The sequence below is a fragment of the Dasypus novemcinctus genome, chromosome 10 (genome assembly GCF_030445035.2).
Source record: "Dasypus novemcinctus isolate mDasNov1 chromosome 10, mDasNov1.1.hap2, whole genome shotgun sequence".
Lineage (NCBI taxonomy): Eukaryota > Metazoa > Chordata > Mammalia > Cingulata > Dasypodidae > Dasypus > Dasypus novemcinctus.
The window spans coordinates 84,210,610-84,234,911 of NC_080682.1; the positions used below are offsets into that span (position 1 = coordinate 84,210,610).

Genomic DNA, 24,302 nt, shown 5'->3' on the forward strand with positions numbered 1-24,302 from the left:
CTTTCTGTGTCCATTTGCTGTGTGTTCTTCTGTGTCTGCTTGCATTCTTGTCAGGTGGCACTGGGAATCTGTGTCTTTTTGTTGCATCATCTTGCTTCATCAGCTCTCTGTGTGTGTAGTGCCACTCCTGGCAGGCTGCGTTTTTCACACAGGGTGGCTCTCCTTGCAGGGCGTACTCCTTGCACATGGGGCACCCCTGTGTGGGGGGCACCCCTGCGTGGCACGGCACTCCTTGCTGTGGCAGCACTGTGCGTGGGCCAGCTCACCACATGGGCCAGGAGGCCCTGGGTATCAAACCCTGGACCTCCTATATGGTAGGCGGACGCTATATCAGTTGAGCCACGTCTGCTTCCCTCTACTGTAGTTTTGTAGTAAGTTTTAAAATTAGGAAGAGCGAGGCCTTCAATTTTGTTCTCTTTTTTTTCAAAATGGTTTTGGCTATTTGGGGTCCTTCCAAATATATTTGATGTTTGGCTTTTCCTTTTCTGCAAAGATGACTATGGAAATTTGATTGGAATTGCATTGAATCTGTGAAATGCTTTGGGTAGAATTGACATCTTATTTTTTATTTTTATTTTTTTACACTTTTAAAAATTAAAGTTAATAGATCACAAAGAATGTTACATTAAAAATCATAAAAAACATAAGAGGTTCCAATATACCTACTCCCCACCCCCCCACCCCATCATTTTTGTAAATTGTATTTTTTTGAAGATATATACATCACTAAAAAAATGTTACATTAAAAAACATAAGAGGTTCCTGTATACCCCGCACCCCCCCCCACTCCTCCCACATCAACAGCCTCCCCCACACTCATCGTGGCACACTCATTGCTCTTGGTGAACACATTTTGGGGCACTGCTGCACCACATAGATAATAGTTACCTGTAGTTCACACTCTCCCCCAATACATTGAGTGGATCATGGCAGGATATATAAAGTCCAGTATCTGACCCTGCAGTATCATTTAGGACACCTCAAAGTCTCAAAAAATGCCCACACATCACATCTCTTTTTCCCTCTCCCTGCCCTCAGCAACTACTGTGGCCACTTTCTCCACCTCAATGCTACACTTTCTTCTATTACTAGTCACAGTAGTTTTATAGTAGAATATCAGTAAGTCCACTCTAATCCATATTTTATTCCTCCATTCTGTGGACCCTGGGATGGTGATATCAACTCCACCTCTATATCAAGAGGGAGCTAATCTTAGAATTTGTGCTCCTAAGTGTGATGGAGCCGGACTCAGATGTGACCTTTCTACACATGTCTCTTCTGTCACTTTCACTGAACCTGTGGTTGGTGCTAGGAATGGTGCATACTCAGGGAACTTGAATCTGTGGACTTCCCATGTGCCAGCTGAGCCCTGAGCCTCAGCAGAGTTGTGACTCCCACTCTCTGGTTCTTTGGATTTACCCAGGTCAACTAACAGGGAGGTGAAGATGGTCAGCCACCACACAAGGTAATCAAGAGTGCCTACAACTGCAAGCAGAGGAATTGCATCCATCATCCAGGTGGAATCTAAGCCCCTTCTTGATCTAGAGGTGGAGTGGACATCACCGTCCCAGAATCCACAGAATTGACATCTTACTAATATTTTGTTTTCTAATCCATGGGCTTGGAATGTCCTTCCATTTATTTAGGCCTTTTAGCAAAGTTTTGGAGCTTTCTATTGATATATCCTTTACATCTTTGGTTAGGTTTATTCCTAGGTATGTGATTCTTTTAGTTGCTACTGTAAATAGAACTTTTTTCTGAATTTCATCCTCAGATTGGTCATTACTAGTGTTTGGAAACTGATTTTAGGGTGTTGATCTTGTACTCCACTACTTTGCTAAGTATGCTTATTTGCTCTAGTAGCTTTGTTGTAGATTTTTCAGTACTCTCTCTATATAGGATCATGCCATCTACAAATAGTGAAAAGTTTACTTCTTCCTTTTCAATTTGGATGCCATCCCTCCCTTCCTCTTTCCCACCCTCCCTCCCTTTTTTTGTCTAATTGCTTTGCTTTGGCAATAACTTACAGTACAATGTTGAATAACAGTAGTGATAGGGGACATCCTTGCTTCTTTCAGATCTTAGGGGAAAAGCTTTCATCTTTTATCATTAAGTATGAGATTATCAGTGTGTTTTTCATATATGCCCTTTTCATGTTGAGGAAGTTTCCTTCTGTTCCTATTTTTCTAAGTGTTTTTATCAAGAAAGGATGCTGGATTTTGTCAAATGCCTTTTCTTGTCAGTTGAGATGATTATGTGTTTTTTGCCTTCATTTTATTAATATGGCATTTTTCGTTCATTGATTTTCTTAACATTGAAGCATCCTTGCATACCTTGCATAAAATCCATTTGATCATGCTATAATTCGTTTAATGTGCTGTTGGATTTGGTTGCTAGTATTTTGTTGAGGATTTTTGCATCTATATTCATAAGAGATTGGTCCTTAATTTTCTTTCCTTATGGTATCTTTATCTGGCTTGTTTTGGTGATGTTGGCCCCATAGATCTCTTCAACTTTTGGAAGAATTTGAGCAGAATTGGTATTAATTTTCCTTGGAATGTTTGGTAGGACTCATTTTTTTTTTAATTGGAATTTTTTTTGGTCTTTATTTATTTTTTTAATGTTACATTAAAAAAAATATGAGGTCCCCATATACCCCCCACCCCGCTTACCCCACTCCTGCCCCCATAACAACAACCTCCTCCATCATCATGAGATATTCATTGCACTTGGTGAATACATCTCTGAGCACCGCTGCACCTCATGGTCAGTGGTCCACACCATAGCCCACACTCTTCTTTAGTCCACCCAGTGGGCCATGGGAGGACATACAATGTCCGGTAACTGTGCCTGCAGCACCACCCAGGGCAACTCCAAGTCAGGATTCACTTTTGAAGCCATCAGGTCCTGGGCTTTTCTTTGTTGGGAGGTTTTGGTTATTGATAACTATATTATTCAAATTTTCTGTTTCCTTTTTAATTGTAATTGGTCAATTGAGCTCTTCCATTTCTACTAGAGTCAGTGTAGGTTGTTCTTTTATTTCTAGGACTTTGTCTTTTTCATGGAGGTTATCTAATTTGTTGGCATACAGTTGTTGATTGTACCTTTTTATGACCCTTTTTATTTCTATTGGGTCAGTGGTGATGTTCCCCCCTCTCATTTCTGATTTTACTTATTTGCATCCTCTTTCCTTTTTTCTTTGTCAGTATAGATAAAGGTTTGTCAATTTTGTTGATTTGTTCAAATAACCAACTTTTTTGGTTTTGTTCATGTTCTCGTTTTTTTAAATTCTCAATTTCATTTATTCCTACTGTAATCTTTGTTATTTCTTTCTTTCTTGTTTGGGTTAGTTTGCTGTTCCTTTTCTAGTTCCTTTAGGTGTGCAGTTAGGTGTTTGATTTTAGCTCTTCTTTTTTAATGTGTTTAGGGCTATAAACTTACTTCTCAGCACTGCCTTCATTGTGCCCCTTAAGTTTTGATATGTTATGTTTTCATTTTCATTTGTCTCAATATATTTACAGATTTCCATTTTGATTTCTTTTTTTCACTCATTGATTGAGTATGCTATTTAATGTTCATATTTTTGTGGATTTTCCTGTTATCTACCTGTTACTAATTTCCATTTTCATTCCATTGTGTTCAGAGAAGATGCTTTTATAATTTCAGTCATTTCAATTTATTAAGACTTGTTTTGTAATCCAACATGTAGTCTATCCTATAGAATGTTCCATGTGCACTTGGGAAGAATGTGTGTACTGCTGTTTTAGGGTACAATGTTCTGTAAATGTCTGTTAGTTCTAGTTGATTTATCATATTATTCAACTTCTCTGTTTCCTTACTGGTCTTCTGTGTAGATGTTCTATCTTTTTAAGGAAGGTGTATATTAAAGTCTCTAATTATTGTTGTGGAGGTGTCTATTTCTCTATTTCTGCCAGTGTTTTCCTTGTGCATTTTGAGGTACTGTGGTTAGGTGCAGAACTGTTTAAGATTGTTATTTCTCCATAGTATCCTTCTTTGCCTCTTGTAACAGCTTTTGACTTAAAGTCTGTTTTGTCTGATGTTAGTATACCTGTGACAATTTGAGATTATTTTTATGAATCTCAAAAGGAGAAAGATTGTTTTTAAACTAATCTATTCCTCTGGATGTGATACAGTTTTATTGCATTAGATTCAGCTGAGATGTCTTTGATTAAATTTCCTGTTAAGATTAGGGCTTTGATTTGACCATGCCAGTAAGGTGTTTCTCAGGTTGAGTCCCCACCCCCTTGGTGGGCTGATAAAAATGGACACTCACTCAAGAAGACACACAGGAAGAGGAGAGAGCTTTGTCATTTTGATCCTGCCATGTGACAGAAAGGAGAAGGCTCAAACAATTAAGGCCCCAGGGAGAGATGAGCCATTTGCATATAGCTTACAGCTGATCTTGGGGAAAGAGCTGACTGGCTGATATAGAAAGCTTGGAAAGAACTCAACCCTATGCCAGGGAGAGAGGGACTCTGAGAGACAAGCCCTATGCCAGCCTGTAGCTGAGAGAGAGGAAACCCAGAGGGGGAAGCTGAACCCTTGCAGAGATCAGTGACCATCTTGGACTCTTTAGGGCCATGTAACTATAAGATTTTATACCAAATAAATACCCTTTATAAAAGGCAACAGATTTCTGGTACTTTGCATCAGCACCCCTTTGGCAGAAAAATACACTACCCCAGCTCTTTTTTGGTTACTCTTTGAATCAAATATCTTTTCCCATCCTTTCACTTACAATGTATTTGTGTCTCTGGGTCTAAAACGAGTCTTTCTGAAATAACGTATAGTTGGACCATGTTATTTTTTTTAGCCATTCTGCCAGTCTGTGTTTTTTGATTGTGGAGTTTAATGCATTAACATTCAATGTTATTATTGTAAAGGCAGTGCTTACTTCATCTATTTTGTTCTTTGGTTTTTATATGTCTTATATCCTTTTTGTTTCTCTTTACCTTTATTGTAACCTTTTTCTGTGTAATTCATCTTTTGTGATATATCTGACTAATCCCATTCTCATCCTTTCTTTGTAGTTACACCATGTTTTGTATTACACAACCTACATCTATGATCTACTAACTTGGAACATACCAACATCAATATCATACACATTCTCTGCTCCCCTGTATCACCATTTCCCCTCTTTATATTGTTTTTGTTTCACATTACTTCTTTATATTGTATGTGTCCCTTATCAGGAAATATGACTATTTCTTATTCAATTGTAATATAATTCTTACAGGAAATAAAGATTAGAGTTAAATATTGAAGATGCAGTACTGTTGGGTTTTGCATTTACCCATTTTGTTACCTTTAATGAAGATTTTCACTTCTTAACATTCCTCTAAACAAATCTCTCCTGTCTTTTCCTTTCAACCTGAAGGACTGCTTTTATAATTCTTGTAGTATAGTTCTACTGGTGACTCACTTTCTCATTTTCTATGTATCTGTGAATGTTTTATAGTCTCCCTCATATTTGAAGGCCAGTTTTGCCAGATAAAGAATTTTTGACTGGCAGTCTTTCTCTTTCAGAACCTTAAATGTGCTATATACCACTGCTTTCTTACCTCCATGGTTTCTGATGAGAAATCAGCACATAGTGTTATTGAAAATCTTTTATATGTGATGAATCGCTTTTGTCTTACTGCTATCAAAATTTTCTCTTTATCTCTGGCATTTGTCATTCTGATAATTTATGTGTCTCGTAGTACATCTGTTAGGGATTATTCTGTTTGGAATATGTTGCGCTTCTTGGGCATATATATTTGTTTTTCATAAGAGTTGGGGAATTTTGGGCCATTATTTCTTGACCTGTTCTTTCTCTCTCCCTCTCCCTTCTGTTCTCCTCCTGGGACTCCCATGATATGTATGTTGGTATGTTTAATGCTGTTACTGAAGTCCCTTGAACACTGTTCAGTTTTTCTGTTCTTTTTTCTATCTAGTCTTCTATGTGATTTTAATTGTGGTGTCTTATTGTTCACTGATTCTTTCTCCTGTCTATTCAAACCTGCTGTTGTATGCCTGTATTGTATTTTTAATTTCCATTATTGTGCTTTCATCACCATAATTTCTGTTATGTTTCTTTTTATACTTTTTAAAATTTATTTTTATTTTTTTAATTCATTTTTTAGAAAATATTACATTAAAAAAATATGAGGTCCCCATTCACCCCCACCGCCCCCACAGCAACACTCCCCCCACAGCAACACTCCCCCATCATCATGACACATCCATTGCATTTGGTGAGTACATCTCTGGGCATCGCTGCACCTCATGGTCAACAGTCCACATCATAGCCCATACTCTCCCACGTTCCATCCAGTGGGCCATGGCATGGGAGGATCTACAATGTCCGGTAATTGTCCCTGCAGCACTACCTAGGACAACACCAAGTCCCGAAAATGCCTCCACATCTCATCTCCTCCTCCCATTCCCCACACCCAGCAACCACCGTGGCCACTTTTTCCACACCAATGCCACATTTTCTCGATTACTAACCACAATAGTTCATGAATAGAATATCAGTAAGTCCACTGTAATCCTTACAGTATTCCTCCATCCTGTGGGCCTTGGCTTGGTTGTGTCCATTCCACATCTATGTCAAAAGGAGCTTAGATTCCACATGGATACTGGATGCAGTCCTCCTGCTTTCAGTTGTAGGCACTCTAGGCTCCATGGTGTGGTGGTTGACATTCTTCAACTCCATGTTAGCTGAGTGGGGTAAGTCTAATAAACCAGAGTGTAGGAGCTGAAGTCTGTTGAGGTTCAGGGCCTGGCTCTCATATTGTCAGTCCAGAGATTCAGATCCCCTAGATATATCTTAAACCCCAGCACCAACTACAATTCTGATAAAGTAACAGGAAAGGCTTGTGAAAAGAGATCACATCTGAGTCCAGCGCCATCACACAGAAACACCAACTCCAAAGAAGGGCCAACTGACATGGCAGTGAACTCCCATCTGCCATGACCATAAATCCTGTGGGTCTCTTTAGTCCTCAAAAGAACCAATACTTGGGTTGTATCTACTTTATCTGTCTCTGAGACTCTGCTCAGGTGTGCATAAGGGCAATCCTTCTGACAACCTCCAGACTCTTTTTTAGAGACTCATAGCCATATACACTCATTTGTCCTTTCCATTTCCCCCTTAATTTAGGTGAAACAGCATTTTTAACTCCTGTTATTATATGTAGACAGGGATATTCTGCTGGTCCACGTTGAACCTTTTATTCAAGGTCATTTTCTAGTTACGTCATCAGCTGGTACTTGGTAGTGATCCCTCGGCGCCAGGGAGGCTCATCCCCGGGTGTCATGTCCCATGCTGGGGGGATGACAGTGCATTTACATGCTGAGTTTGGTTTCGAGACTGGTCACATTTGAGTAACACGGAGGCTGTCAGGAGGGAACTCTTGGGCACAGTGCTGCTCTAGGTCTTGTTCTTATTTCAGGTGTATAGGCTCACAAGCATAGTCATTAGTATCAGGGACTCACTGTTGGACCCTCATTCCTTCCTGGTCCTTGCCGTTGCACCCGGGGGACTGCCGCTGCTCCCCTAGGGACCATGACAGAGTCCCCCCCAGCCAGGAACCCAGCACCCTCCCAACTGTTGTTTTTAATTGTTTCCACTATGAGTATATCCAAACATTTCTATGCACCCCGGACACATGCCCTGTATAACTCCCTGTCAACCTTATGTCCCCTGTCAATAACATCCCATACCAGTATTCCTCCACTGCCTTGTTGAAGCACTCTGTGATCCAAAACGTCCTGAAAAGTGAAGCCCAATATAATGCCAGGTTCCCTTACTAGTAAAATGGAATATAGCAATGAGTTTAAAGGTTAGATATAGAATACATATTGATTTGGAAAAATTCTACATCCCATCTTTTTCTTTTCTTTTTTCCTAATTATAAAGCTTCTCTTCACAAGAGCTATAGGTCACAGTAATTCATATATACAATATACACTACTCCCACATATCCAATATAAAACCTTTTCCCTTCCACAGCAATAATCTTTTAACATATTCATACCATATTTACTGAAACTGATGTATAGATATTGAGACAATAGCTTTCAAACAAGGTAACATTTATGTTTACATTGTGGTTTATACTTTAGGCTATACAGTTTTCTAAATTTTTAGTTATCCTATGTTTTACATTATGGTTTACATTATTAGTCTGTCAGCCCTTATATGTTTTTGGTATAATATTACATGTTTTATATCCATCCTTGTGTACTCTTGTGAAACAATTCTTTTGCCCTCACAGTTACTTTGGTTCCATCTATTCAATATCTATTTCCTCCTCCCTTTGGGGCCCACAGTGACAGTCAATCTTCATTTCTTGAGGAGCCATGTTCAGAGATACTTGTAACAATGTTGAGGGCTTGACCTGCTCAACTGCCCTAATGCCTGGGAGCCACCATTTCTCTTGAGAGATACAGTTCCCTCTCTTTGATGGCATTAGTCCTCCCCAGGATGTGGCTATACCTTCACTCTCATTTTTGGGTCTCTACCCAATGGTATAACCCACTCTGGCAAAATGAGCATTCACATATTCCCTAGGAGTCTGTCCTACATCAGATTATCCCCTTTAAGTATCTTAAACAGGTAACTTTCCTAATTATATTTTGAAAAGGTTTTCTCAGCATCATACTCTCAACTAACACCTGACAATCTCCTATGTTCATATGTTGCCCCACCCTCCCCCCAATTTCTTGGGCAATATTACCCATCTGCCCATTCCTAGCCCCCCTCAAGCCTGCAAAGCCACACCCAAAGGTAACCCTATGCCCCCATTTTATCCCTTCCTTGTATATATACAGCTTATCATAGATTTCACCCATGTAGATGTCAGCTTACATCCTTCCTCTACTCCCTGATTTCCTGTAAGCCTATCTTCCAGTCACTAGCTCTCTGAGGCAGCTCGGTTTACTTATTTCATATCATTGAGGTCATGTAGTATTTGTCCTTCAATGGCTGGGTTGCTTCACTCAACATAAGGTTCTCAAGATTCAGCCATGTTATCACGTGTGTTTGTAGTGTATTTGTTCTTAAAGCCGAGTAGTATTCCATTGTATGTATATACCACATTTTATTGATCCACTTATCTGTTGATGGGCATTTGGGTTGATTCCAACTTTTGGCGATAGTGAACAATGCTGCTATGAACGTTGGTGTGCATATATCAGTTTGTGTCCTCGTTTTCAGTTCTGCTGGGTATATACCCAGCAGTAGAATTGCTGGGTCATATGGCAAATCTATGGTTAGTTTTTCGAGAAACCGCCAAACTGTCCTCCAGGATGGTTGGATCCTTCTGCATTCCCACCAGCAGTGGATGAGTGTTCCCATTTCTTCACATCCTCTCCAGCATTTGTATTCTTCTGTTTTTTTTTCATAGCTGCCAATCTTATGGGAGTAAGATGGTATCTCATTGTAGTTTTGATTTGCGTTTCCCTGATTGCTAAAGATTTGGAGCTTTTTTTCATGTGCATTTTAGCCATTTGTATTTCTTTGGAGAGGTGTCTTTTTTTTCCCCATTTTTTAAATGGGTTGTTTATCTTTTTATTTTCAAGATATAGGAGTTCTTCATATATGCAAGTTACAAGTCTCTTATCAGATATATGGTTGCCAAATATTTTCTCCCATTGTGTAGGCTCCCTTTTGACTTTCTTGACAAACTCCTTTGAGTGCAGAAGGCTTTAATTTTGAGGATGTCCCCTTTATCTATTTGTTCTTTTGCTGCTCGTGCTTTTGGTGTGATGTTCATGAAGTCATTTCCTATCACAAGGTCTTGTAGACGTTTCCCTACACTGCTTTCCAAAGTCTTTATGGTCTTGGCTCTTATATTTAGGTCTTTGATCCATCTTGAGTTGATCTTTGTATAAGGTGTGAGATGGTAATCCTCTCTCATTCTTCTACATATGGATATCCTGTTCTCCAGGCACCATTTGTTGAATAGGCTCTTCTCTCCCAGTTGAGAGGGTTTGGTGGCTTTGTCAAATATTATATGGCTATATATATTAGGTTCTATATCAGAACTTTCAATTCGATTCCATTGGTCTGTGTGTCTCTTCTTATGCCAATACCATGCTGTTTTCACTATTGTAGCTTTGTAGTATGTTTTGAAGTCAGTTAGTGTGATTCCTCCAATTTCATTTTTCTTTTTCAATATGTCTTTGGCTATTGGGGGCCTCTTTCCTTTCCAAATAAATTTCATAGTTAGTTTTTCTAGTTCCTTAAAGAAGGCTGTGTTGATTTTTATTGGGATTGTATTGAATGTGTAGATAAGTTTTGGTAGGATAGACATCTTAATAATTTAGTCTTCCTATCCATGAACAGGGAATATTCTTCCATTTATTTAGGTCGTCTTTGATTTCCTTGAACAGTCTTGTGTAGTTCTCGGTATATAAGTTTTTTACATCTTTAGTTAAATTTATTCCTAAATATTTGATTTTTTAATTTACTATTGTAAATGGTATTTGTTTCTTGATTTCCTCCTGATCTTGCTCATTATTGGTGTACAGAAATGCTACTGATTTTTGCGCATTGATCTTATAACCTGCGACTTACTAAACTCATTTATGAGTTCTAGAAGCTTTGTTGTAGACCTCTCAGGGTTTTCTATGTATAGGATCATGTCATCTGCAAAAAATGAAATTCTGACTTCTTCCTTTCCAGTTTGAATGCCTTTTATATCTGGTTCTTGCCTCAGTGCTTGACCAAGTACTTCTAAGACAATGTTAAATAGAAGGGGAGAGAGTGGACATCCTTATCTTGTTCCTGAATTTAGAGGGTAGGATTTTAGGATTTCTCCATTTTAAACGATGTTGGCTGTGGGTTTTTCATTTATACTCTTTATCATGTTCAAAAAATTCCCTTGTATTCTGATCTTTTGGAGTGTTTTTATCAAGAAAGGGTGCTGTATTTTGTCAAATGCTTTTTCTGCATCTATAGATATAATCATGTGATTTTTTTTCCTTCAATCTGTTTATATAGTGTATTACATGGATTGATTTTCTTATGTTGAACCATCCTTGCATACTTGGAATGAATTCACTTGGTCTTGGTGTATAATTTGTTTAATGTGTTGTTGAATACGATTAGCAAGTATTTTGTTAAGTATTTTTGCATCTAGGTTCATTAGAGAAATTGGTCTGTAATTTTCCTTTCTTGTGGTGTCTTTGTTTGGCTTTGGTACTAGGGTACTGTTGGCATCATAGAATGAATTAGGCAATGTTCCTTCTGTTTTGATTTTTTGGAAGAGTTTCAGCAGGATTGGTGTTAGTTCTCTCCGGAATGTTTTGTAGAATTCACCTGTGAAGCCGTCTGGCCCTGGGCTCTTCTTAGTTGGGATGTTTTTAATGACTGATTCTATCTCTTTACTTGTGATTGGTTTGTTGAGATCATCAGTTTCTTCTTTCATCAATATAGGCTGCTTATGTGTTTCTAGGAATTTGTCCATTTCCTCTGAATTGTCGTTTTTGTTGGAATATAGTTTTTCAAAGTATCCTCTTATGATAGTATTTATTTCTGTGGGGTCAGTGGTGATATCTCCTTTCTTATTTCTTATTTTGAGTATTTGCATCTTCTCTCTCTTTTTCTTTGTTAGTGTCACTAAGGGTTTGTCAATTTTATTGATCTTCCCAAAAAACCAGCTCTTGGTCTTGTTTATCTTTTCAAGTGCTTTCTTATTTTCTATTTCATTTAGTTCTGCTCTTATCTTTGTTCTTTCTTTCTTTCTTCTTCCTGTGGGATTACTTTGTTGTTTTTTTTCTAATTCCTCCAAATGTGCAGTTAGTTCTTCAATTTTTGCTCTTTCTTCTTTTTTGATGTATGAAATTTATGGCTATAAATTTCCCTCTCAGTACTTCTTTTGCTGCATCCCATAAGTTTTGGTATGTTGTGTTATCATTATCATTTGTTTCAAGGTAGTTATTGATTTCTTTTGAGATTTCCTCTTTGACCCACTGTTTTTCTAAGAGTGTACTGTGTAATTTCCATATCTTGGTGTGAAATCTGGGCCTCTGGCCCTTGCAGATTTCCAGCTTCACTCCACTGTGGTCAGAGATATTATTTTGTATGATTTCGATTTTTCTGAATTCACTAAGCCTTTCTTTGTGGCCTAGCATATGATCTGTCTTGGAGAATGATCCATGTGTACTTGAGAAAAATGTATATCCTGCTGTATTCGGGTGTAATGATCTGTTTATGTCTATTAGATCCAGCTTCTCTAATACACTGTTCAAATATTTTGTTTCTTTAGTGATTCTCTTTTGAGATGTTCTGTCCAGAGTTGATAGTGGTGTATGAAAATCTCCCACTAATAATTGTAGATGCGTCTATTCTTTCACTTAGTGTTTCCATTGTTTGGCTAACATATTTAGAGGCGCCCTTGTTAGGAGTATAAATATTTATGATTGTTCGTTCTTCTTGAAAGATTATCCCTTTCACTAATATGTATTATCCTTCTTTGTCTCTCACAGTTGTTTCGCATTTAAAGTCTATTTTGTCTGATATTAATATAGCTACTCCTGCCTTTTTTTGGTTATCATTTGCTTGTAAGATTGTTTTCCAACCATTCACTTTTCAGCCTCCATGAATCTCTGGGTCTAAGATGTGTCTCTTGTAGACCGCATATAGATGGGTCATATTTCCTTATCCAGTGTCCCAGTCTGAATCTTTTGATAGGTGAGTTTAATCCGTTGACATTCAGTGTTATTACTTTCAAGGAATTATTTATGTTAGCCATATTTTGTTTGAACTTGTTTTTGTCATATTTCGTTTGTTTTATCTTTTCTTCTTTTTCTTTTTTATTACTCTTACACTCTCCTCCAACTCTGCCTGTCCTGTTTTTTCCTTTCTTCCTGCAGAACTCCCTTTAATATTTCTTGAAGGGGAGGTTTCTTGTTGGCATACTCTTTCAATTTCTGTTTATCTGTGAATACTTTGAACTCTCCACCATTTTTGAATGCTAGTTTAGCTGGGTAGAGTATTCTTGGTTGGAAATTTTTTTCTTTTAGTACCTTGACTATATCATACCACTGCCCTCTTGCCTCCATGGTTTCAGATGAGAAATCAGCACTTAATCTTATGGAGCCTCCCTTGTATGTGATGGTTTTCTTTTCTCTTGCTGCTTTTAGAATTTTCTCTTTGTCTTGCGCATTGGATAATTTGACAAGTATATGTCTTGGGGTGGGCCTGTTGGGGTTTATGATGTTTGGGGTGCATTGTGCTTCTTGGATATGTACATCTGTCTCTCTCAGTAGATTTGGGAAGTTTTCAGCCATTATTTCCTGCAACACCCCTTCTGACCCTTTTCCCTTTCTTCTCCTTCTGGGATGCATATAATACGTATGTTTGTGTGTTTTGCATTGTCATTCAGGTCCCTAAGTCCTAGCTGGATTTTTTCTATCTTTTTATCGATCAATTCTACTATCTGTTTGATTTCTGATGTACTGTCTTCCACATTGCTAATTCTCTCCTCTGCCTCTTCTATTCTGCTGCTATTTGCTGCGAGTGTAGTTTTGATTTATTGAACTGTGGTGTTCATTCCCATCTTATCTGTTATCTTTTTGCGTATGTCTGCAATTTCCTCTCCAAGTGTTTTCTTCATATTGTTAAACTCTTCCTTTACTCCATTAAGTTTGTCTCTGATATATATTCTGAGATCTTTAATTACTTGTCCAAAGTTCTGCTCCCCTTCTTGGTTTTTAGTTTGTTCATTGGATTCAGCCTTGTTTTCCTGATTACTGGTTTGATTTGTAGTTTTTCGTTGCTGTCTGGTCATCATTTTATCTTGACGGGTTTAATCAGTTCCTTAGTTTCTTTGTCTAGTCTTGGGGATTAATTAGCTGTTGTTCTTGTGTAAATGTTTGTTATATCTTCTCTTTGTCACTTTGTTCTTTTTATTCTAATTTCTTGTTGCTGGCTGAGTTCATTTTGAAGGAAAAATTAGGGCCAGGGATAGGCAATTGTGTGAAAAAGGAAAATGTGTAAAGTAGTATTGGTAATAAATGTTACCAGAGCAGTAATGCAAGATCTGGGAGGATGGGTATTAGACTCATGTAAGTTGTACAGAGTTATAGCAGTAAGTAGAGTACCTATAATGAGGTAGTCGACTGAATATGGGAAGAAAAAGTATGAATTAAAAAGCCAGTGTTTTCATGAGGGAGGGAAAGAGAAAAGAAAGACAGTAGTATCGAGAGTGGATAGACAAAAAACAAAACAAAGGTATTAGAAATTAAAAGTTAGACAATTTGGGGGCCAAAGAAGGGGAGGTGGTATATAGGAGAGACAGTGGATGATGGAGGATATCAAGATGTGGGGGAAAAGGGATAGTGTAGGTGGCCAAAATCAATTCACACAGAAATGATTCAATGGAGGATGAGGAAACCCAGCATATGTGAGGTGTTCCCTGCAGCACCTATTGTATAATTAAGATAAAATAAGAAGAAAAAGAGGGAAAAGGGGATAAAAAAGTGAAGAAAAGACTAGGAGATAGTGCAATATTAGCAACCAGGACAATAAAAAAGAAAAGAACAAAAAAAAAAAAAAAAAAGAAAAAGAAAAAGGAAAGAGAAAAAAAAAACAAAAAATCACAAACCGCAAACATTGAGGGCTAGGACATTCAGGGACCTCAGATGGACCTCAGGGCATGGTGGATTCAGGGATCGGAAGTCTGTGATATTGCAGACTCAAGAGGTGTGAGTCTCTTGGGTGTGGGCCACCCTGGTTTAGGGGACACAGACCTGGCAACCTCAAGCCCAGTTAACAGGGAGCCTGAGAGCATTGCAGTGCAACACAGCCTTCAGGGACCCCCGCAGCTGGGTGCCAGCCCTATAAGGGGGGTCACATCCGCAAATTCTGACCTCTGTGTCAGAAACCCAAAATTCCGCTTCTCACAAGAGTCTCTTCTGTCACTGTGTCACCAATTCGACTTCCCTCCCTGCGAGCCCCCGAAACAGCTTGCTGGGGTTGTCTCTTTATTGCGACTGATTTAAGGACCGTTGCAGATTGGCAGCCAGGCCTAGGGGGTGGGGCTCTAGCCGGGAGCGCTGATATCCGTGTCAGAAACCCAAAATTCCACCCCATCGCAAAGGACTCCTCTGTCTCTGTTTCACCTAATCAGCTTTCAGCCACCTCCCAACCTGCAAGCCCCCGAAACAGCCAGCTGGTGGCTCCTCTTTATTGTGACCGATTTAAGGACTGCTGCAGATCGGCAGCCAGGCCTAGGGGGCGGGGCTCTAGCCAGAAGCACTGATATCCGTGTCAGAAACCCAAAATTCCACGTCTCGCATAAACTCCGTCTCTGTCTCACCAAATCGGTTTCCAAAGACCTCCTGCCCTGCAAGTCCCTGAATAGCCCGCTGAGGGCTTATGAATTCCCCAGCACTGCAGAGCCTCCAGGAATCACCACTGCCGCGCTGCCCGCCCCAGGGGGGAGCGTCCTGCGCGCAGCCCCTAACTCCATGTAAGAGAGCCTCAATTCTACCTTTTACATGAATCTTCTCTGTCACTGTCCCACCAAATCGATGTCCAGACACCTTCTGCCCTGCAAAATCCCGAAACAGCCTGGTCCTGAAGAATTTCCAACGCTGCCCAGCTGCTACTTTGCAGGAGAGACTATAAGGTACACTCACTCAGACACCATCTTGCCCCGCCCCCTCTTTTTATACTTTTTAAGTTTTCTTTCCTAATATCCTTTAGCTCTATGTCCACCATTGTTTATTTCTATCCATATTTTCTTTCATCTCCCTGGATTGATTTAGGAGTTTTGTTTGAATTTCTTTGATTAGTTCTTTCAAAGTATATGCCTTCTCTGAAGTTTTAATTTGTTTCCTTTACTGAGCCATATAACTTCCTACTTTTTAGTATGGGTTGTAATTTTTTGCTGCTTTCTGGGTATCTGATTATTTTGATGTGCTAATTCTGAAGGTCAGTTTCTCCCTTTTGCGTATGGTTTTATTGTAGATTTTCTGTGTGTTAAAGCTCTTGTTTTATGCTTGGTCCAACTTATACTGGAACTTTAGAGTAGCACATGTTTAACTCTTCAGAGTTTTTCATGTCTTTTGCACCTGATTCTTGCCTGAATATGCATTGTAATATTTAAGATTGCCCTTTTATGTGCAATTGTTTCATCTCCAAGAGAAAGCTTCCTTTCCCCTACTTCTCCAGAAATCATTCTCTTTGTTTTTGTGAAGAATTTTCTCCCCAGATCTAATGATTTGTGTAACTTCTCTCCCTCACTCAGCACCATCTTTTCATTACACTTTTCAGTTCTGGGACCCAACCTGCCTTATAGCAGTTTGGCTTTTCCCCATTTTTTTCTGTGTTGCTTTTTCACCTCTGGTTACATCCTCATTAGGACATGCCAATGTTAATGTTTGTTTGTTTTGTTTAGGTAATACAACAGTAAGAGACTGGGTTGAGCATATACACCTATTTTTTTTTTTTTTTTGGTACACATATTACCACCAGTTCTTCTGCAGTCTCTTTTATTTCCTGGGGTCCTTTTGGTGTATGCATTGGCTTGCCAGCTGCTGTGTTCTATCCTGAGTTTCTGTGAACTTGGATTCTTCTGCATGGATATGCGTGAGGTTCTAACTCACTTTCGTATGATGCTTAACCTGTGTAGGACCAAGTGAAGAGGAGTGTTCTGTATTGGCAAGTCTGTGTTCTAGGTATTCAACTTTTTTGTGTGTGTTTTTTCCTTCAATTTAGCATTTGTAGAGTCCGTCTTCAGTCTCTGTCATCCTCCAGAGTTCCAAGCAAGTGGGTATCTCCTTTTATTGGTTGTTTCTGAGGGGAGACATTTCAAGGGTTGTCTTATGATACCTGTTTGGTTACGGCACTCCTTGGTAATTTTTAACTGCATGCCAGACCTTATGAATTTTATTTTTAATGGTAGATATTTTATTTTTGTGTTCCTTTAAGTATTCTTTAAGTTTATCCTGGGATTTAATTAAATCACTTTAAAATTGCTAGATCTTTTTGACGCTTGTTTTTCAGTTTTTTTAGGTGGGACCACAGCAGCATTTTGTCTAGGACTAATTTTCCCTTACTACTTTAGGCAATACCCTTCTGAGTACTCTGCCTGTTGCCCAGTTAATTACATAAGCTTTTTCCCTCTTGGCTTTTGGGAACAGAAACTATTCCTGGCCTATGTGAGCTCTGAGGGTCATTCTATCTGCTCCTTTCAGTTGGTTCACATCCTGACCTCAAGTGGTATTCTTACACTCATGTACTAATCAGTACATGAGTACGTGATGTCCAGTTGTCTTCTCACAACCATTGTTTCATATACTTTGTACAGTTTTTTAGTTGTTTCATGTAGGAAAATAATTCTAAACTTATTACTCTATGTTGCCTGAAGTAGAAGTCCCAAAAGTAATGATTTGGGATTATTTTAGTAATATTATGTACTTAGTGGGAAATTCATTGAATGATTTTGATTGAGGAACTGAGGATGAACTTTGACTTTGAAGGATTTATTTCCATATTTCCAGAAGCTTGAAATGACTTGAAATAAAGGAAAACAGGAAACAGGGAGATGAGGTTGCTTCTGTAATCCAGGTGAAGGATAAGGAGGGTTTGAACTAATAGCATGACTGTAAATGATGCAGTGGGTGGTAACATGTTCAATTTATACTGAAGAGATAGACTTGATGTCCCTTTATTTTTATGTAATTTCAATACCAAACCAAATAGTTTTTACAGAATTCTAGACTACCCAACAGTTCTTTCTTCTTTACAACGAGAAAGGCATTTCCAGTCAGTAAAATGATGCAATCTGAAGAACTTTGTCAAAATGCTTAATGATTTCCTTATTTTTAATTTCAGCTCATACCCTTTACTCACTGTTTTTAAAATTTTGACATTTATCCCCTAAATCACTGGATTTATACCTTATCAATGAATTGTGAGTTTACAAGAGCTAAAGTTGTGTGATTGCTCTTGATTTATTACTTTTAATGGTATATTTTATTCTCCATCTATTTTGTTCTCTTTTAAGATACATTCTTTTCACTTTTGTAAAAACCTGTAGGCCCTTTGCTAAGTTTAGCTCTGGAAAAAACCAGTGTGTTCCAAATAAACCTTTTGAATAATGAGATTATACTGGAAAATCAGAAAATCACATTGCATTCCTACTTACATTTTTCAATAACCACAAGAGGCCTTTTTCAGTTGAAACAAACAGACTTCTTTCATTAAATGCTAAATGGATGAAATATGAAAGCCTTTTGTTGAATTATTTCCTGGATGCTTTCTTTTTCAGTGAATGAACAGTTTTTTCCCCCCTCTTTTCTTTTTAAAGTTGGTCTATACAGGCATAATTAGATCTACTTATTTTGGTGAACTTTGATTTTCTGGTTGATTATTTTGGCATTATATCTGCAGACTTCTGATAAGAAAAGAACATTTTAAAAAATTGTCATTTTCTCTACAACAGATTCTGACTCTAGGCAAATTTTGAAGAAGCTGTTTCTCCCAGATGATCTTTACTCTGGTAGCAAAAGCTCTCACTCACGTAAACACCATGTATGTGTATGTGTGTTTAAGTTTTCTTCTGTTTCATTTGAAAGTTACATCCATCGTCTCTGTTATCCTAAATTCTTCTGTGTTCAGTGTGTATTTTCCTATCAATAAGGATACACTCTTACATAAATGCATTATGGTTATCAGCCTCAGGAAATTTAACATCAAATAATGTTCTTATCTAAAGGATTCTACTAATATTTTTTTGGTATTAACAAAGCTAAAGAGAATTCTACTTTAATAATAAAGTTTAATATTAAAAAAGAGAAATGTATAAAATGAAATGATAAATGGTGATTTTGGACTTATAATGTATAAACATGTAATTTCAGAGAAGAATTACATAAAGGTGAGACGACAGAGGTGTATAGGCTTATAGTTTGTGTATGGTATTGAAGTTATGTTAGTATCAAAGCAAATGAGATTGTTACTGACTTAAGTCCCATGGTAACCACTGAGAAAATATTGGAGGATATGCAAGCCCATAGAGCCAGAAATTAGAGCATAATTTCCAGGATCAGGGGCCATGGGGAATGGGGAATTAATATAGAATGGATGTAGCACTTCTGTCTGGAGAGATGTGAATTTTTTAGTAATGGAAGGTGGTGAGGGTACTACAATATTGTGAATTGTATGCTTGGGAGGGGTTGAGATGGGAAAGTTTATGTTGTATATAAGTTCCCACATTAAAAAAAAAGGAAAGAGCAGCTAAAGAGACAATGACAATTAAAAGCAATATATATCTTGGATGGGATCTAACATGAAGGAGAGAAGGCTCAAAAGGACATTATTAGGACATAAGAAAAAACTGAAATATAGGCTAAACTTTAGCAATGTTTAATATCTTGAACTTGATAATTGTACTTAGGGTGGACATATGAATTAATATCTTTGTTCTCAGAAATTATACATGGCAATATTAAGTGTTCAAGGAATGTGTGTGTGTGTGTGTGTGTATATATATACAGAAATGGATTGGTGAGTAGACACACAAGGATAAATTGATAGATTGGAGGATAAAATGATGTGGCAAATGAGGTAAAATATTAAAATTGATGGGGGGAATGGATGTGGCTCAAGCAGTTGAGCACAAGTAAACAGATAAGGGAGCATCTCACGGGGGAAACTAGGTATCTGAGGTATAGGGTTGTGTTGGAGTTCTCTGTATGAGTTTTGTGGTATTTTTATAACTGTCTTGTAAGTTTGAAAGTATTTCAAAATGAAAGAGCATACTTTTTAATCCAGAAGTTGCAAATCTATGACTTTTTTTAGGGAAAAGTGAGATGTAGACAAAGATCTGTGTACAAAGATGTTTAGTGTGGCATTATTTATAATTGTGAAAAACTAGAAAATGTGTGTCCAACAACATCAAAGGCTCATTGTAAAATGTTAAGTAATAAAACTGTATATTAATCTAGGTATAGTATGAGCCCAATTCTCTAGGAGAAAATACATATGTATGAAAGAACACCTAAGATGAGATGGATCATTCAAAATTTTAGCAGTAATTATCTCCAGGTATGAAGTTCTTGTTTATATTTTCATGAATTTAAAAATTGTCTACAATTAAAATTTATAACTTTCATTATTTGTAAAAATTACTATGATAAATATTTAAAATACATTAGGTATGAATTTCAGAACTGAATAAACAATGTGGGGACACCTTGGTTAAAAATGATGGGATGAATCATACACTTTTTATTTTATTTTATTTATTTTATTTATTTACTTAAAAAAGATTTATTTATTTATTTCTCTCCCCTTTCCCCCCACCCCGGTTGTCTGTTCTCTGTGTCTATTTGCTGCGTTGTCTTTGTCTACTTCTGTTGTTGTCAGCAGCACGGGAATCTGTGTTTCTTTTTGTTGTTGTTGTTGCGTCATCTTGTTATGTCAGCTCTCCATGTGTGTGGCACCATTCCTGGGCAGGCTGCACTTTCTTTCACGCTGGGCCACTCTCCTTATGGGGCGCACTCCTTGCACGTGGGGCTCGCCTACGGGGGGATACCCCTGCGTGGCACGGGACTCCTTGCATGCATCAGCACTGCGCATGGGCCAGCTGCACACAGATCAGGGAGGCCTGGGGTTTGAACTGCGGACCTCCCATGTGGTAGACGGGTGTCCTAACCACTGGACCAAGTCTGCCGCCAAGATTTATTTTTTATTTATTTCTCCTGCTCCTCGTCATTGTGTACATTTGCTGTGTCTGTTTGTTATATGCTTGTCTTTTTTTGGGAGGAACCTGGAACTGAACCCATGACATTCCATATAGGAGGGAGGTGCCTAATTTCTTGAGACACCTCCACTCCCTGCTTTGCTGTGTCTCTTTGTTGCATCATCTTGTTGTGTCAGATTGCTACCTTGCTTGTCTTTAGGAGGCACCAGGAACCTAACCTGGGATCTCCCATGTGGTAGGTGGGAGCTCAATTGCTTGAGCCAAATCCACTTCCCTGAATAATATATATTTATCTCTGTTAAAAAGGCAGGGAGTTCCATGGACCATGGGTTGGGGAGAGAGCAGGTGAACACTGGGGATTGGTGGGTACATGGTTGAAACAACGTTGAGAAAATTCTTTTGGCAACATGACAAGATTACTGGTTTAGGGTGTTGGATGGGGGCGGCATTCGGCACAGGGTACACCTGGGACAGGTTTCTAGGGAGTGTGTGAGTGCTCATCTTATCATAGTGTGTTATATCAATGGGTGGACACCCATATATTGGCGGGAAGGTGTTGTACTCCCATCCTGGGTAGGCCTGATAAGTTCTCAAACAGAGAGGAGGGTATCTCTCGAGAGCATGGATAGTTCCTAATAGGGAAGGACAGACTAGTGTGTCAAGCCCTCAGTGCTGTTCCAAGTTATATATGAATCTTGTCCTTCAAGGAGTGAAGCCTGGTGTTTGCTGTGGGCCCCCAGGGCAGGGGGAGGGAGGCATAGAATAGATGTAATGGGGTAGTTACTGGGCAATGGAAGTGTTCTGCATAATCTTGCAATGATGGATACAGGTCATGTTAAATTTCACCAAAAATTTGTAAAAGTGTATGCTCTAAAATGTAAACCATAATGTAAACTACTGACCATGGTTAGTAGGTATGTTTCAATATTTGTACATCAGTTGTAAGAAAGGTACCATCCACTTGTAAAACGGTCATTAATAGGGAAGGGGGAAAATCGGGAGGATGTTGGGTGGTGCAACTGGAAAAGACCTTGAATAAAAGGGGGAAAAAGGTAAAGACAAATGAGTTTATATGGCTAAGAGACTTCAAAGTGAGTCGGGAGGTCATCAGAAAGGGAACACTTATGCACAGCTCAGCAGGATCTCATAGACAACCAAAGTAGATACCACCCCAAATAGTGGGAATCCTGAGGTCTCCAAAGATACCCAGGTCCTACAGTCATGGCAGATAGTTCCAGAGTTTGGTGCCTTGCCAGTGGGCCCTGCTTTGGAGTTTGTGCTCCCAAGTGTGACAGAGTTGGACTCAGATGTATCTTCTTTACACATGCCTCTTCTGTCCCTTTTATTGAACCTATAGTTGGTGCTGGAATTGGTAGTATATATCCAAGAGACTTGAATCTCTGGACTTCCCAATGTGCTAGCTGGGCCCTGAGCCTCAGCGGAGTTGCAGCACTTCTCTCCAGTTCACTGGACTGACCCAGGACAACTAACAAGGAGGTGAGGATGGACAGCCACCACACCAAGAACCAAAAGAGTCTACAAATGCAAGCAAGAGAGTTCCATCCATTAACCATATGGTATTGATGTTCCCCCTCAATTAGAGGTGGAGTGGGCATCACCATCTCAGAATTGTCAGGATTGGGGAATAAAATATAGACTGGAGTAGAATTACTGATATTCTACTATAGACTTATTGTGATTCTAGCAATGGAAGAAATTATGTCATTACGTGGAGACAGTGACTACTGGAGTTGCTGAAGTCAGGGAGTGGGAAAAAGAGTTATAATATGGGGGCATTTTCAGGATTTGGAATTGGCCTTGATGACACTGCAATGACAAATAAAGGCCATTATATATTCTGCCATAACCTACACAATGGAGTGGGAGAGAGTGTAAACTACAATGTAAACTATAATCCATGCTGTGTGGCAGTGCTCCAAAATGTGTTCATCGTTGCAGTGAACGTACCACACTAATTAAAGAAGTTGTTGATGTGGGAAAAGTGGGAGGTGTTGGAAGTGGGGCATATGGGAATCCCCTATTTTTTTTTACGTAGCATTTTATGTAATCTGTGTACTTTTAAAAAGAAATAAAAAACATATTAAAAAAAACAAGACAGGCATACACATCAAAGCAGTTTCTGTCACAGTTAATGAATTTGTTGAAATAAACATTTTATTCGTTATGAAAACTATTTGCCCATCATTCAATATCCTAGGTGCTTGGGGATACAAAGATGGTACCAAAAGAAAGCAAGGTTGTCATTGCTTCCAGAACGTTTTCCCTTGTCTTTTCTCCTAGGTTATGTTAGTATCCTTTCCATTATTGTACTTACCATGTTGTACTGAAATTACTAGTTCATTTCACTGTTTCTTCTAAAAGATTATGAGTTCCTTGAGGATAGGGGCCATCTCTTTTTCTTTTTCTTTTAATCTCTGGTACCTGCATTTTGCTGAATTAGTTTTGCTTGGGGATGGCAGAAGGGCCGATGGCTTGAGATGGGTTTTAAGAATGAATGCCTATGATAAACTTCCTTTAATTAATTTTACTCTTGATGAACTCCTTTATTTCCCTGTGATGATGGATAGGTGAGCTATTACTGTACTTCAGCAATTATTAATGTTAATTGAATTCTGTATTACTTAGTCCCAGGGGTGCTGATTCAAAATACCAGAAGTCTGTTGGCTTTTGTAAAGGGTATTTATTTGGGGTAGGAGCTTACAGATACTAGACCATAAAGCATAAGTTACTTCCCTCACCAAAGTCTATTTTCACGTGTTCAAGCAAGATGGCTTGCGATGTCTGCAAGGATTCAGGCTTCCTAGGTTCCTCTCTTCCCAGGGCTTGCTCCTCTCTGGGCTCAGCTTTCCTCTCTTCCTGGGGTTTACTTCTCTTTCCTCTGTATGCTTACTTCCTAGGGCTCCAGCTTAAGACTTCAGCATCAAACTCTAACATCAAAACTCCTACATCAAAAACCTCCAACTCTGTCCTTTGCCATGTCTTTTATCTGTGAGTCCCCCCCTTGGTGGGTGGGGACTCAGTGCCCTAATGATGTGGCCCAATCAAAGCCCTAATCATGCCCAGGTACAGACCAGTTTACAAACATAATCCAATATCTATTTTTGGAATTCATAACTATATCAAACTGCTACAAATATGTTTGTATTTTGTCTTTTTCAAATGGATTTTGGTATGTCTGTTGTTTGATACCACAGTTCTGAGTTGTTCGGTGAAGTGATATTTAATTTCCCATTGATCTTGTAAAGGTAAACTCTTGGCCAAAATGGAATTGAACCTTAGGTGAGGAACAAGGGACAAGTTTAATTCATAGGTATGTAGTTGAGAGATGATATTGGGTGATTTTTAAAAAGTATATTAAATTGTACCAGTCATTAAGTCTTCCATAAATGAGATGTACAAATAATCAGATGTTTGCCGCTTTCACTTCAGAGTGAATTGAAATCACTTGAAGAGTATTAATACACACAAAGCTCTCTAAAAAGCATAGGAGAAAGCAATCTAGCTCTGACATGTACTTTTTATCCCCAAATTACTTACAGATTATGTCCC

At 38.6% G+C, this 24,302-nt stretch overlaps 1 protein-coding gene across 4 annotated transcripts in view; it reads left to right on the plus strand.

Annotated features, from left to right (window-relative positions):
- The window catches only part of SBF2 (SET binding factor 2), a 685,940-nt gene that overhangs the window by 76,918 nt on the left and 584,720 nt on the right, over positions 1-24,302 (plus strand). The gene's annotated exons all lie outside the window — the stretch shown is intronic.